The sequence below is a fragment of the Pteropus alecto genome, unplaced genomic scaffold (assembly GCF_000325575.1).
Source record: "Pteropus alecto unplaced genomic scaffold, ASM32557v1 scaffold25, whole genome shotgun sequence".
NCBI lineage: Eukaryota > Metazoa > Chordata > Mammalia > Chiroptera > Pteropodidae > Pteropus > Pteropus alecto.
The window spans coordinates 33,341,701-33,356,306 of record NW_006441955.1 but is presented as its reverse complement, the minus strand read 5'-3'; the positions used below and the strand labels follow the sequence as shown (position 1 = coordinate 33,356,306).

At 38.6% G+C, this 14,606-nt stretch overlaps 1 protein-coding gene across 4 annotated transcripts in view; it reads right to left on the bottom strand.

Moving 5' to 3' along the window:
• Nucleotides 1–14,606, bottom strand: part of LRRC8B (leucine rich repeat containing 8 VRAC subunit B) — a 63,640-nt gene that overhangs the window by 27,337 nt on the left and 21,697 nt on the right. For 2 of the 4 annotated variants that reach the window (XM_006919390.3, XM_006919391.3), the window contains one exon: nt 14,148–14,204. The exons of 1 other annotated variant lie outside the window; for it this stretch is intronic. The gene's annotated coding sequence lies outside the window, so the exon portion shown is untranslated. Of the gene's footprint in view, nt 1–2,920; nt 3,057–14,147; nt 14,205–14,606 lie in introns of those variants that run through there. One more of the 4 variants, XM_025052053.1, reaches the window with a different exon arrangement.

Genomic DNA, 14,606 nt, shown 5'->3' with positions numbered 1-14,606 from the left:
TTATTCCCCAGGAAGGTCATACTAATTTTCTTTACCTTAAGCAATATGAGTAAGCACTCTCACCAGATGGGGGAATTATTAAAAAACAAACAAACAAACTTTGCTAATTGCATATATGAAAAGTGATCTTATTGTTGCTTTATTCTGCATTTCTTTGAGTTGGGTTGAATGCTTTCCAATAGGTTCTATTAATGAGTTTCACTCCTTTTTTCTACTTATCATTTATCTAAACCAGAGGAATATTTTGCTGAAAAGAAATAAATGTAGAACTTAATGAAATCTCTCTCATAATGAATGGCAACTTGTCATCTCAGAGTGTGGTTATTGTTATTAAGTTAAAAAAAAAAAAAAAAAAACAGCAAAATGCAGTTTAATTTCTTCATCCAGGCTAATACAAAATACTCTTAATTTTAGAAACCATAACAAAAGTAATTGCCTTTCTTATTCTCCAACAGCAAACAAAAGTATAAGTTAGAAGGATGAAATGTGAAAATACTAAATGGCAAAGCTTCTTAGAATAGAATAGTCCACATTAGGCAGGATAAAAACAGGACTGAGGCTGTCATAGTGATTCTGACAGACGCAGCTGCTGAGACAGCATCAGTGGATTCTTGTGGATTCTTTGGTTTGCTGGGCTAATGAGTGTTATAAAACTGGCATTACCTGCCCCTTTAAAAACACTCTCTCCCCAGCAGCAGGACGCAGGTATATTTTCACTTAAAAAATCAATTTCAAAAAAAAAAAAAAATCATCTCCAAATCTGGAAGACAAGCAAAACACTGTGAATTTCCTTTCTCAAATAACAGCTCCTTTCAGAAGGTTACCAAATAAAGATTTATAAGGGAATACTCTCAAGTGACTGTAGATTAAGAAACAATAGGAGGCAATAGGCTTTCTGATAGAAAAACTAAAGGCCACAAGGCTTTTACTTTGAAAACTGAGAAGTCTAGATGCTCTCATGTTCTGCTGGTGGGTAGAGACAGTGGAGAAGATAGTGGAGACTGACAACAACAACAACAACAACAACAACAACAACAAAAATTCCTTTGCAGAAAAGCAAAGAACTATTGTAAAATTCTGGAATCTAAGAATAGCTTTCCATTTGGATGGATGAGTCTTTTAGTGATAGTTACATAAAATCTTAGATTTAGCAAGAAGTCGAGAATCTCCTCATAATCACTTGATCTCATTTTGCAGGTCAGATATGGCATGAATTACTGCAATACCACACTTATCGCTCTTTGTCAAATTCCATAAGTTTAAGGCTTTAGGTTATGTAAAATTAAAGTACTCTACTTCATCAATTTGAAAGGTTCATACTAAGAATGCCAGATGTGCTTAAGTGAGGAACATTTCACTTCACCATCTGTCTCACCCGGAGATTACCTCCATGAGCCACCCTGACCTCCACAGGCTGAATCCACTGCTCTTCCATCTGTGTTCTTAGACCACTTTACTAATAGTTCTCTCACGCTGTTTTACAGTATATCATAATCTACTGCCTCAAGTTCCTTGAGGACTAGGGCAGTATCTTATTTACCTATATCCCTGAGATCTACCACAGTGTCTCTTTCCAGGGCTAGATTAAGGGCCTGGATATTACAGCAGCTTCCATATACAGATTCACCAACGAGGTGTTGAAAACATCTCTGAAAACTTAACTAGTATCTACCAGAACTTTTCTCAGGGATTGTACAGAATGTGGCTGGAAGGAAAGATAAGGAATCTGCTATTTCTCTTCTGGTCGGTTAGATCCTGGGAACTGGCAGAGGGGGAGCTAGAAGGTTTCTCTGGCTCCTCTCCCCTCTCACAGCGCTTGGCTTTGCCTTGTAAAAATGTCATGAACAAATATTTAAAGAATAACAGTCTAAAGTGACATCAGATTGTTAGCCTGTTCAGAGACAAGTTATTAGCCCACCGAGAGTACTCTCATGTCTCAGTCCTATCCCTGTCCCCACCATAAAAAAAATTAGTAAATAATTATTGAGTGAATGAATAATGCCAGATCAGGTTCACCACCCAGTTAGGAACCAACGGTATGGAGGAGGAGGCTTGGCTCTCTAAGAGATCTGTAAACACAATTGGTATACTCCCATAATGGATCTGGAAGGGTAGCAGTGCCAAGTGGTGGGGGCAGAGCCTCACGTATTTCCGTCACCCTATGACAGGTACAGAGATTCAGAAGAAGAGGCTAAGCCTTTAACCTTCAGAAAGAAAGGAGAAAAATTCATAGCTGCTGACTTCCCCACCAAATATGACATTTCACAAATCTGAATGTAGAACTGCTGTCAAATTCAGCATGACTGGGAGGATTATAATGACAGTGAGTCATTTTGAATCAGTGATGGATCACTGGATAAATGCCACAGCTTTCCTAAATTACTTTAATATCTTATCAAATTATGATTTCAAAATTCTTTTATATGTTAACAATATAATGCACCAGGAATAATGCTGTCACCAGTGGAATTATCAAGTTATCATCTAAGCAAGGATGGTATGTATCATGCCCTGCCCATCTTCCCCCAAGATCACAGGCTCTAGGATGGCATTTCTTGCCTACTGAGGGCCTGCCACATAGTAGGTGCTCCATACATACTGCAATTCTAAAACCTTGTGACCTATGATCAAACAGACAACACTGAATGTCCTTGGATGATTTCGGTCTTATAAAATAGTGATCATGGTAAAGAAAGCTAGTTACATCTGGTATGACATATTCTTAACCTAATGACAAAAATCAAATCGCCATGCATTGCAAATCAGCCGAGTATTTAGATTGGACTAATTTGAATTAATTTCTGACCATAAAATACATAATTTTAATGTTCACCAAGTATTAAATGACCACTAATCACAAAAGATGTTTTAAATGAACACTGCTGCCCACTGACCCTCAAAACGCGTAGTTGATCCATACCTCATGCTACTTCAGCATTTAGGGAGTGCTGATAGTTCTATTATACTTCCATTAAACTGCATCACGAGTAGCTTGTTAGATGCCTTCTTGACTCTCACTTTGAGCTCTCAGGAGAGTTCAGTGTACAGGACAGGACCTAACACACAAGAGATTCTCAGTAATTATCTGTCGAACGGGAAGAGGCGTTAAGAGATGGAAAGAGGAAGGCTACCATTTACTTTGTACTTTGTGAGTCAGGTATTATGATCTATCACAGCTCCAATTGAGAAAGCCAAGGATTGGAGAAACTAAGAAACTTGCTTGAGCTCAAGAAGCAAACCCAGAATTCACACTAGAATTCTAAGAGCCATCTGCTATCCTGCCTCTCCAATGAGCTCTATAAAATGGAAGCTCTATATAGACTACGAAGCCTTTCTTTTTAAAAAAATATAATCTATCTTTTAGAGAAACTAAAATGTACAATCTAAAATAAATCAGATGTATAGAGTTTTCCAACTCATTACTCAGTAGTCTATCTAATGAAATAGAATCAACAAGTGCTCCCTCCATCCTTCCTGCCTCTATTAAGTAATTAAGATCAACATGATAGAGCAAGGGAGCATCCGGCTGGCGTAACTCCTTACAGAGAAACATTTACCCACCAATTTAATGACAAGAGGAAGGATCAAATTTTCATCTGTACTTAAATGATGTTTTACATGGCTTTTCTTCCTGCCTTCCTATTAAAATGTGGTTAAAATAAACTAAGACCATATCACCTAAATATGATCTTCTTTCTGAATCACTCAACAAACAAGTCGCACATGCTCTTAATATGTTAGTTACTTTCAATATGTTAGTTACTTTTTAGGCTTAATTATTATCCACAAATTCTTATGAATATTTGAAAGACTGGGAAGGAAGTGTAGCAGAATGGTTAAGGTTAAGATTGAGCTCTGACTTTGTCATTTACCACCCTCTTGATCTTAGATAAGCTAAGTATCAATTTTCTCATCTGTAAAGTAGATATTAGTGGAGATGTTTTAAGAATTAAATGAGGTAATTTATAAATCAAATGCTTACTTAGCACAGTAGCAGGTACAAAGCATGTGCTCAAAAACGGTAATTTATTAACAGAGTAGTAGCTTTATTTAAAGTAATTTTTTAAAGGTTGGCTTTAAAGTATTATCCTGTAAAGACAAACTAGATTAGACATTAAGAGGTTTGGTTTTCCACCTCAGTTAGTGATTTCCATGCCAGATTTTGGAATATGTCATATGACTCTAGTTACTACTTCGGTGTTATGAAATGTAAATGTAACTTCTCTAAAGTATTTAAGATACGGCCCATAGAGAAGACAAAATATTATGAAGCCAAAATAATACACAGATATGTGTGGATGCAACTTAAAAAAAAAAAAGGTTAACCTGTGCAAGTAACCTCTGCTTTCTGATGCAATACCTGTCTCTCCAATCAAGATTCACACTGCAGACAAGACAGATACAGCCAATGTCACCTGAGCAAAGGCTATGTTTTAAGTATATAATGGTCACGTTTTAAGTATACACACTTATATATTTAAATATATAACTCTCTATATAAAACTATAATTATAGTTGCATAACAATGTGGATGGCTTAAAGCCACAGAACTGTACACTTTAAAATAGTTAAAGTGGTAAATTTTATGTTACGTATATTTTACCACAAAAAAATCTATAATCATGTAAAACAGGAAAACTGTTCTGACTGCTTTAAAATAAACAAAAATAGATTACACAAATCAAGTATATAGTAAGCCCTAGTATACTAAAAAAACATGCCAATGCACAAAAATATAATTTTCCTGTGTTAGATATGCTTTGTCCACATTCATAGGTTATTAAAATAAATACTAAATATTATCAATTTTGTTTGTTACCTTGAATTAGATGGGTTTGGGTGGGAGAGATATGATCCTACTAATTTGTCCAGAAAAGGCATAGATTTTTTTTTTTTACATTAGATAGCCATATATGAAATTAACACATTCAAAAATCTTCTAGTGACTGTCTAGGTAAGCACACATAAGATTTTTTGCCCCCGGAAAATAACCGTGGAAGCACCCCCATGTTTACCAAAATCACGCATAAATTTATGTGGATTTGAAAGTATTTGATCCTTTTATTAAGAGGTCAATCTATCAAGTTGGTCAACCCTGACTAGGTGTCAGGAGACCCAATTTCTACTCTCTGCTTTACATCTAACTGACAGTATAATGTTGGGCAAGTTATCTCCTTTCACTTGACCTGACTTTCCTCACTTGTAAAGCTAAAGAGACAGACAGATGATCGATAGACCCTCCACTTCCTGCATTCTACTAGTCTATGAGTTGATTAATTGCAGCTGGAGCTATGGGATACATAATCTGAAAAGACTCCTCTGGAGTGGTGAGAATTGGACAGGGCTTTAAAAGGACAAAAGTGACAACACCAGGGAAAGCATTAACTCCAAGAAGAATGGTGTATGTTTTCTTAGGAAGAGAGCACTGAATGGTTTACAATTGGCGGTTGGTCTTGCTAAAGAGAGAGTAAAAGTGGGTGGTAGCTAGAAAAGAAGGTCATCAGGTCAAGCATACAATTAATGAAAAAGCACTGATTTTAATTGAAGTAGAATGGTAACTGGGAACCATGGAAGGTCTTAATACAGACTTATCTTCTTAGGAGTGGAATTCATTAGGATTCAGTCCTTGGACAGTAGCGTTTCTGCTCATGCATATGCTCTCCTGGGCTGATACCCTCCACTCTTAAGGATTATCCACCACCCCTGTGTAGATGTTTCCCACACTATATAGCGAGCCCAGCTCCCCAAGCCCAAGCCTCAGAATCTCCCCAGCATCTTCCTGGCTATCCACTGAGATATCTGGAAGCAACTCAAACCCAGCATGTCCCCAACTGAATCCACCATTTCTGCTCACAACTACACCAAACCTGCTCTTTTTGGGTCCCTGAATATTGATAGCAACATCAAGGCTGATAGCTGAATGATGCTGAAGGGTGATGGATAGTAATAGCAAGAGCTCAGGCACCTAACCCCAAAGCCTTCTTCTTCTCTATTCCCCCAAGTTGGTCAGTCCCTTTCTTAAACTAGCCTCTTCTAGATCTCTGATCCCACTGCCTGGGGCAGAGCCTGCCCCATTCCTGGGGAGGACAACTGAAATACCTTCCTCAGTCCTGTTTCTATACTGCAGCCAAAGAGCTCTTTCTAAAACGTTTCACCTCCTGATTTGCTTTTTGTTGTTATAAAAACAAAATAATGTCTCAGGGAGGGAGAGGCGAAGGAGGCCTGGCAACGGAACTTGATGGAAACAAGTTCTATCCAGCATCTCTCGTTGTTTAATTGATTCTTGCTATTTCCTTCCCAGGAATGCTAGAGTTTGACCCCAAAAGGCTGGGCACACTGCATCACATATCCTGTCATCACTGTGACTGTCACTTGCTTGACAATAGCGGGGATAAGAAGACAGGATGCTTCACCATGTGACCCACTGGCAACACAACACAGTCCACCTCCCCTTTTGGTACGGCCACCTCTAACCTCAGTTCACGCTGAGGTTAGATACAGTTTCAACTGTATGTGAGGGGAAGGGATTTTTTAAAGCCTCTAGCTCTGTTTCTATCTACATGTTACTGGTGTCTATGCTCTTAGATGCTGAGCACTTTTACAGAAGCTTTCTTCCACTTCCTAGTCAGGAGCCGCCATGACTGTGGCAGTACCTTCTGGGTGTACAGAGTGAGCACGACTCGACGTATTGCTCTATACGACGTATTGCTCTATAAATGCTCCGGAGCTGTTTTAGGCAAATGCAAACCACCCAATTTTACTTTGTTTTTATTCCTTTTGTTTCTCCCAACCCTAGGGGCCTTGTTGCTGATTGAGTGAAGCCTCCGCTTCTCCACTCCCCCCACAAGTGAAAGTGAAAGGTAGGGGTTGGTTTTTCATGGTTGCAGTGTGGAAAATGTGCACTGCCAGGACTCCCGGGCCTGCTTCCGCTACCATCTCCTTGGGCTTAGGCAAATCACTCACCCCATCCAAGCTCCCCTGTCCTTGGCTTTCCAATATAGATAATCATACTTATATTATTGGTAAAATAAATATTGTGGAAGTACTTTAGAATCATTAAAGTGGTACCTAAATGTAAAGGGAAACTGGTAAAGCATGCCAATTCTTTTGCTGATAAAGTAATTTTAAAAGAGGATGGCCTTGGAACATTATCTTAAATTGAAACAAAACAACCCATGAAGTGAGCTTTATTTAGTCAACTTTAGTTCCAAGGAAACAAAACAGCAAGTGTTACTAGGTTACTGACACCTCTTAACATTTAAGTTCTACTACGAAGTCAAAAGAAATTTTGCCAAAAGGCCCGAGGGTCCAGGTTTAACTATGTGGCTCCAACACAGAATCGCACTGTGACAAGACAACAACCTGAGTAGAGAATTCTCCAAATCAACCGTGCAATAATGGACTGATAATAGACCATTTACAGTCTAACAATTGGGGATTTTAAAAGAAACAAACAAACAACACCCACAACCTTTGGCACATAGTGAAGTGTAACCAGTGCCTATTGGCCCAACCCAGAGAAGGACTTTTAAAACATTCCACTCAGCCAACACTGCTTATTTCTGCAGGGTCCGATTTTCTCTGAAAGAAGATGTGGGAAGTGAAGTATTGGGCAAGAATGTTAAAAGAGAAAACAGGTCGGTTTTGAAAGAATAGGCTTTTACGTCATCTATTATTTCAGGGGAAAAGTCCACATTCACCTTGATGTTAAATCTACGCTTCGTATTTGCAACTTGGTGAATGGCTGCTGGCCAAAATCACTGGTTTCTATTTACTACCCTGCTGGAGCAGATCAATGTGTACTTTACATTTAGGGTAAATGAAGTGAGATATCTTCTTTTGACATGATTTTCTGACATTAACTAGGTTTCTTACAATGTAGTCCTTTTGATACTAACTACCCAGAGTTATTGTCAGACTCCACAGGTTCAAGGGCTCAGTCCTACAAGACTGTTGTCCCCACTTCAGACACCAGTCCCAAGTCCTGGTTCCCAGACTACCTACACTTCTGTCTGACTTGATGGCAAATTCAGGGGTTCCCACAACCCTTCCTTAAGTTCAATAATGCACTAGAACATAGAACTCACAGAACTCAGGGACAACACTTTACTTAGAATTACTGTTTTCTTGTTGCTGTTTGTTTTTTCTTTTGGTAAAGATACAACTCAGGAACAGCCAGATGGAAGAGATAATAGGGCAGGGTATTTTGTGGAGGGGCAGGGGCAAAGTTTCACGGCCCTCTCCATACACTATCCCCTCCCAGCACCTTAATCTGTTTACCATTGTGGAAGCTCCCAGAACCCTGTCACATTTAGGAGTATTTATGGAAATTTCATTATACAAGTATAATTGATTAAATTGCTGGTCATTGGTGATTAAAAATCTCCAGTTCCTCTCCCCCTTCCAGAGGTCAGGGGTAGACTGAAAGTTCCAACCCTCTAGTCACATGATTGGTTTCTATGGAGACCAGCAGCCATCCTGAAGCTATCTAGGGGCCCACTAAGGAGTCACCTCACCTAGTACAAACTCATGGTTGTAACTAGGTATGGCTGAAAGGGCTTTATTATGAGTAGCAAAGGATGCTACTATCGGGAAATTCCATGAGTTTTAGGAGCTCTAAGCCAGAAATGGGGGGCAGGGCAAACACCAAATACGGATGTCTTATACCACTTGTAACATGTCGATGCATGAGAACAGTCTCACACAAGGGCTAATTCTTATGCAAAGCAGTTGCAATTTGAAACAGTGCCAAGCAATCCACTCAGAAGGTTAAGCTCCCTTTCAGGGCTCAAAGAGGGCAAATATTCAAGCCATTGCCTTCCTGAGTCAATGACTTACAGGAGTTATTTCCTAAGAGACGTCTTCTCTGACCACTCCAATCAGGCTCTTCATGGCGTGCTCTTTTAGTTCCCTGTCTCTTGCTTTCACAGCACTGCTCACATATCTTCACGTAATTGTTCAATTAAAGGTTTATTTCTCTTCCACTATAAGCTCTATGACCTCTGGTCTACATGTGTCATCCTCATCATTGTAGCCCATGGCTTAGCTGGCAGAAGCTGCTATTAAACATTAATGAACAGATAAAAGAATAAAAATTAGCCCCCCTTGTTTGGAGTGAACACCACAAAAACTTCCTATAACAGCCTCAATTTGTCTTTAATTCACCAAATACTACATGACATGCTAAGGTCCCCAAATAAAGACTCCACGTGAGCCCTATCAGCCATGGCATTAAGAATAAATGGAGGCAGCTCAGGGCATATTGAAGTGACAGAGAAAGGTCAGGCTTCAAAGAGAACCCACAAATAACTAATCAGAATGCCCACATTCTAAAGAAGGTGACAGGTAAGGTTTCTGCACATTGGGCTTCAGAACTCAGCAGGATTCTGCAGCTTCACTTGGTGTTAACAAAGGAGAAAAACCATGTTCTCCCTGGAAATGCTGGAGTTCTGACGGCTTCCCAGGAGACAAAAGCCGCATTCTCCATCTGGAAGCTTAACATAGGACTTCTAAATCAGGGTCGGGGCTGTCTGGCTCTAACAAATTCAGCTGCACAACATGCATAATCTCCATTCAAACGTAAATTTCTCCTTGTGGACAGCATATGACTCTATGGTTATTTTTTAGCAACCAGACTTGAAAGACTGTGCCAAGAAAGCTAATGGTGTGTTTTTTTTTCCTTACCCACACAGAAACAATATTTTTCTATTTATATTTGACAATGCCATCTGTTTTTATTGTAGAAAGTCTTATCTATTCAAGGGAGGCAACAATTTAGTCACGGTTAGTTGAACAGAGGTAGAAATGAAGAGGCCCCTAGGTACCACTAACTTGTGTCATGACCAGAGATGGGGCCCCAGGAGAAAGTACAGGAGGAATGTCTTATCTTGTGTCCACTCTAACACTATATGTACTCAATAATCATGACCTAGCTTCTGCTAGATGCAAAGCATCACCCCAGATGCTGAAGCGGGTAGAAGGGTGTCAAACATGACCCTCAAAAGGAACTTATGCTTCGGTGAGATAAAGCATGAATATAAGAAGGATCAAAAAAATGGATTATACAGCTGTGTCTTAAGGCCATATATGCCAAAGGAATAATAGTTACGACATAGGATTTACGAGTTGAACCATGAAAGATGCATAGGATTTATACAGGTGGAAGGTGGAAGGACAAGGGATTAATAATAGGGCACATAATATTTTATATGGAGGAACAGAAACAAATAAAGAAGGTAAGAAGAATCCAAGGTGAATTTAAGTAGTTAAGTATATAGATGGAATGGTATTTTTGAGACAGAAATAACGAAGATAAAATTAGGAAGTATATTAGAATAAAATATTAAAATAAAGTTTAGAATGTTAGGCTAAGAACTTTTCAAGACATAGCTCAGAACTCAGCATATAACAAGCACCTGAGAAATGACTGTTTGGGAGTAAGAAATATCACTTTTAGAATTAATAACCAAATATTTTTACAAGAGCAGAAAGAAGTTTTTATTTGATCATACAAGCAGAAGGGAATCACTGATGGTATCTGAGCCGGAGAATCACGGAAAAAATATATTTAAGGACATATTGGTGCATATTAGGGAAGTTAATTTGAAAGTGTCAGAAAGAAAGAGTTGCAGAGAGTTTGAGAATGAGAACAGGAAGCCCAATTCTATATTAGGGTAGTATCAGATCACCATGTAAAATAAAACATAAATAAACTTCAAAATTAAAGTAAAAATTTTGAAGTAGAAACTAGTTATGTTTTAAAAAATTAAACTATCAGATTAGCCAGCAAAATGATGCATCTGAAGAAAACAATTAGATATCAAGGGAGCAGATTTTTCCAGAAAGTTTTAATTGATGTTTTCAAAAGAGAAATGGATTTAATTAGATTTTTTTACACCATATGGTACCTGAATACTTTGGTGAAATTAGATGATTTAGGGGTAAAATTGTCACTTTTAGAATTAATAGCCAAGTATTTCATGAAATGCTATAACACACAAGAACAGCCATTTAAAACATACACACACAGAAAGGTACCTGATATACTGGTAGTGGCCACGTTAAACACACCATAAGCAGGCCATCAGCTTAAGAATATACTGGGCCTTTCTTCCAGAAAAGTCATTCGGTGTTCATTATGTCACTCCCTATGCAATCAAACCTCTGTTTAAAATCAAGTTACAATTACTCTAATTATAGGTCAACATTTCATTTGTTTCACAACTGGTGCCTACTGAAACAGCTCTGCAAATGACTTCACCAAAGGTAACCTAATTCAGTGCCAAAACGGTTTTTTGTATTTTTTTCAAGAGTTTTCTTTAAGCAACTGATTTACCAGTTTAGGCACCAGAAATCTTATTTTTATAATCTTAATAAAAATTACTACATGAACTAAATCTAAATCAAACCAAAATGCTTTTGTCCATTATGAAACGATAATCTTCTCTCATAAACACTTTAAACATTTCCCAGCAACAGGCTTATGTGGACAAACCAGGAAGTGAAACCAAATATGGTCCCACTGTGAAAGCCAAGTACAATGAAAGAATATACTAGGAATTAGCTGATGCACTATTAAAATTTCATTTAAATAGCCATTACTTTAGAAACATCTGTTTAATTAAAGCAGTAATATGAGGCATTTCAAAAGCATAAGTCTTTTTTTGTTGTTTGGTGATTTCCCCAATCTTCTATGCAAATATCTTTTTGTAGCTAGGCTGGCTCATCTGAAATGAGAGCACTCACCAAGCCTGCCTGGTGAAGGGAGAACAGGGGTAAGCTATCATTTTCAGGCTGGCAAATCCACTCTGCAACAAAACAGTAGCAATCTTTAGTGACTTGCTTTGGAGAAATGTACCTTTTGCTTAGAAGGTAACAAGCAAACTCCATTTCTCTTAGTTATTTTGCTGGGGTTACTATCATTCTCTTTATTCTACTGTAACTTACAAACTCCCTGAAAACAGGAACCATATTTCACTTGTTTGATTAGTTTGTTTTTCAGCTGAGACTCAGTGACTCAGGCATAGTAAGAGTTATAATAAGTATCTAGTGATTATTCTTATTGTCCAAGGATAGTTTATCAACCAAGATTTGTCACAGTTTATATTTCCCTTATAAGATGGATACTAGGCAGAATCATAAATTCCTGTATTCCACTACCATTTATTTCCCTTACTTCTAGTAGGCTGCCTGTGAGAGAGGGGGTTAGAAGACAGTGCAAAACTAAAATGAATTCTCACCTAATGATTATTCTTCTTTACCGAAGAACGTGTCTAAATCCTAAGCTTGTCTTTGAACTCATAAAAGAAGTCAGTATTGAGGCAGGCCAGTTCCCCAGTCAGTCTCCTCATCTCTGGTCACTCCATTTTCTTCCTGTTTCTCTCTCACTCCCTGCTCCAAATGCTATACTTTCATTACAGTGCCTGATACTTGTATTCATTCGATCTGCTTGACAGGGGAGAGTTTATTGAACATTTGCTATGGTGTGGGCTAAACAGGACAAGAAAGAATAACCAGTAAGCGAGAATTAATTTTTAAATTTTACCTTATATCTACCCTTAAAACACTCATAAAAGATGGGAAACATACATAAATAGGAAATAGGAAAACATACAATCAAAGATTCAACTATAGTTGAAACAATTAGATACCACTGCATAATGCTTTAAAGTTTGTGGAGCATTGTTACCATAAGTCGTTTAAACCATGCACTTGACTTTATGATAAGGATCAAAGCTCAGAGAAAAAAAAAATAAGCTAAGTCACACGTCTAGCGATCAAGAGCCTGATCCCGTAACTGACACCAAACACGGTGTTCTTCCCACCGTCTGAAGTCGCCTTTCACAAAGGTCAACAGCTACAGTTCAGGGAATGGAGAAAGCAGGACAGGTAATGTGCACCTGAGTGACATGTAGGAACTGGATCAGAAGGAAGAACTCCAGTTGGGCAAGGGCAAGAGCACAGAGGTCTGGAGTGAGGAAAAGTGGTGGGGCAGCAGGTTCCCCTGAGGAGAGAATCTTCATAGCCAAGAGGGAGATAAATTCAAATTAAGTGAGATAGAGAGAACATTTAGGACTTAAGATTCCAAAACGAAGAGTATGATTTTACTCACAAAAGAAAACGATTATTGATTCCAAAACAGAACACAAGCAATGTTTTAGGAAAATTATCTGGTGGGCCATGAGCGATACACTGGGGCAGGTGGAAGGGTGGGGAGACAGAATGAAGGCTAGGGAACCAGGCAGGACCCCTCTGCAGTAACTCAACAAGGAAGTAGTGAGGACCAGAGGACTGTTAGTGAAAATGACCAGGAATGAAGGAATTTCAGGAGAACTAATGGAAAATCTGACAAGTATTGGCTGATGGGAGAGACGGGCAAAGGAGAGAAGAAGCAAGTCAGACTGGTGAAAGGTTCTAATAAACAGTGAAAGCGCTAATTAACAAGTCCAAGTCACTGGAAGATCAACGAACAATCTGGTGAATTCTGCTCTTTCACTTTGAATCAAGGATGATTCATTAACATAATTAAGGTTTTATACCCTTACTAGAAGTTTGACGTAATCAAGTTTTGACTGAGTATTGCTCTTGAGAGTGAATCCAGTGGGAAAGCTAAAGGTGCTGATATGAAAAGGCCCTCTAGGTTCAGATCATAAAGACACATGGAAAGACACATGTTATGGAATCAATGAAGGTTTTTATGCTTGGGAGTGACATGATGTGGTCAGTGTGAAATTTTTAATTTAGAAATTTAGAATTTGCCACTTTTGTAACAGCAGGGAAGATTCATTAGAAGGCAGAAATATACAAGGTAGGTAGGAGACCAGATCAATAGTCCAAAGGATAAAACAAGAAAGAAGGCTTGAAGGAAGACGTGACTGGGTGTGAGAAAAGTGGAGAAAAGCAAATACTTTTAAATACCATCACTTTAAGAACTTTCAAACAGGTATTCTGCTAAATAGCTTATGGGCATGGAATCTAGAGTTACTGAGGCATTGACCAGAAGGACTGGTGGCAGACTAGATGTTAAAGAGAGAGCCAGGACTCAAGGACAAGTGACCGCCCCAGTTTTGGCCACAGGGTCAATGGTGAAAATTGGTCAGTGGAAGAAGGTGATGAGTGTGATTTTTAAAATGCTGAGTTTGCAGTACCTGTGGGCCATTTAGGTGGTGAGGTCTAGTAGTCAGCTGGAAATACAAACTGGAGCCCTGGGGAGAGGAGAATATATGAATGAGTTTGTTAGATTGTTCATTATTGCTGCTGACTCTGTTTAATGTTACCTTTAAAGGTCTGTACTTGGTAATTTGGGAAAAAAATAAGTTATTTAAAATAAAGAACTAAATGTAGCCTGAGTGTAATGGAGTTCACTTGATACCTCTATTTCAGAAAATTTCCATTTAAAGTTGAGAATTTAATTTTTTATAAAGGCAATCAAGTTGACTAAAAGTCTTATGTGCGCGCGCACGCGCGCTCTCTCTTTCTCTCTCTCTCTCTCTCTCTCTCTCTCTCACACACACACACACACACACACACACCCCGCACCAACTCTGAATGACTTCTACTTGTCTTGCCCAACTGGAGGTAAACAGCATTGGAAGTAAAGACTTTGT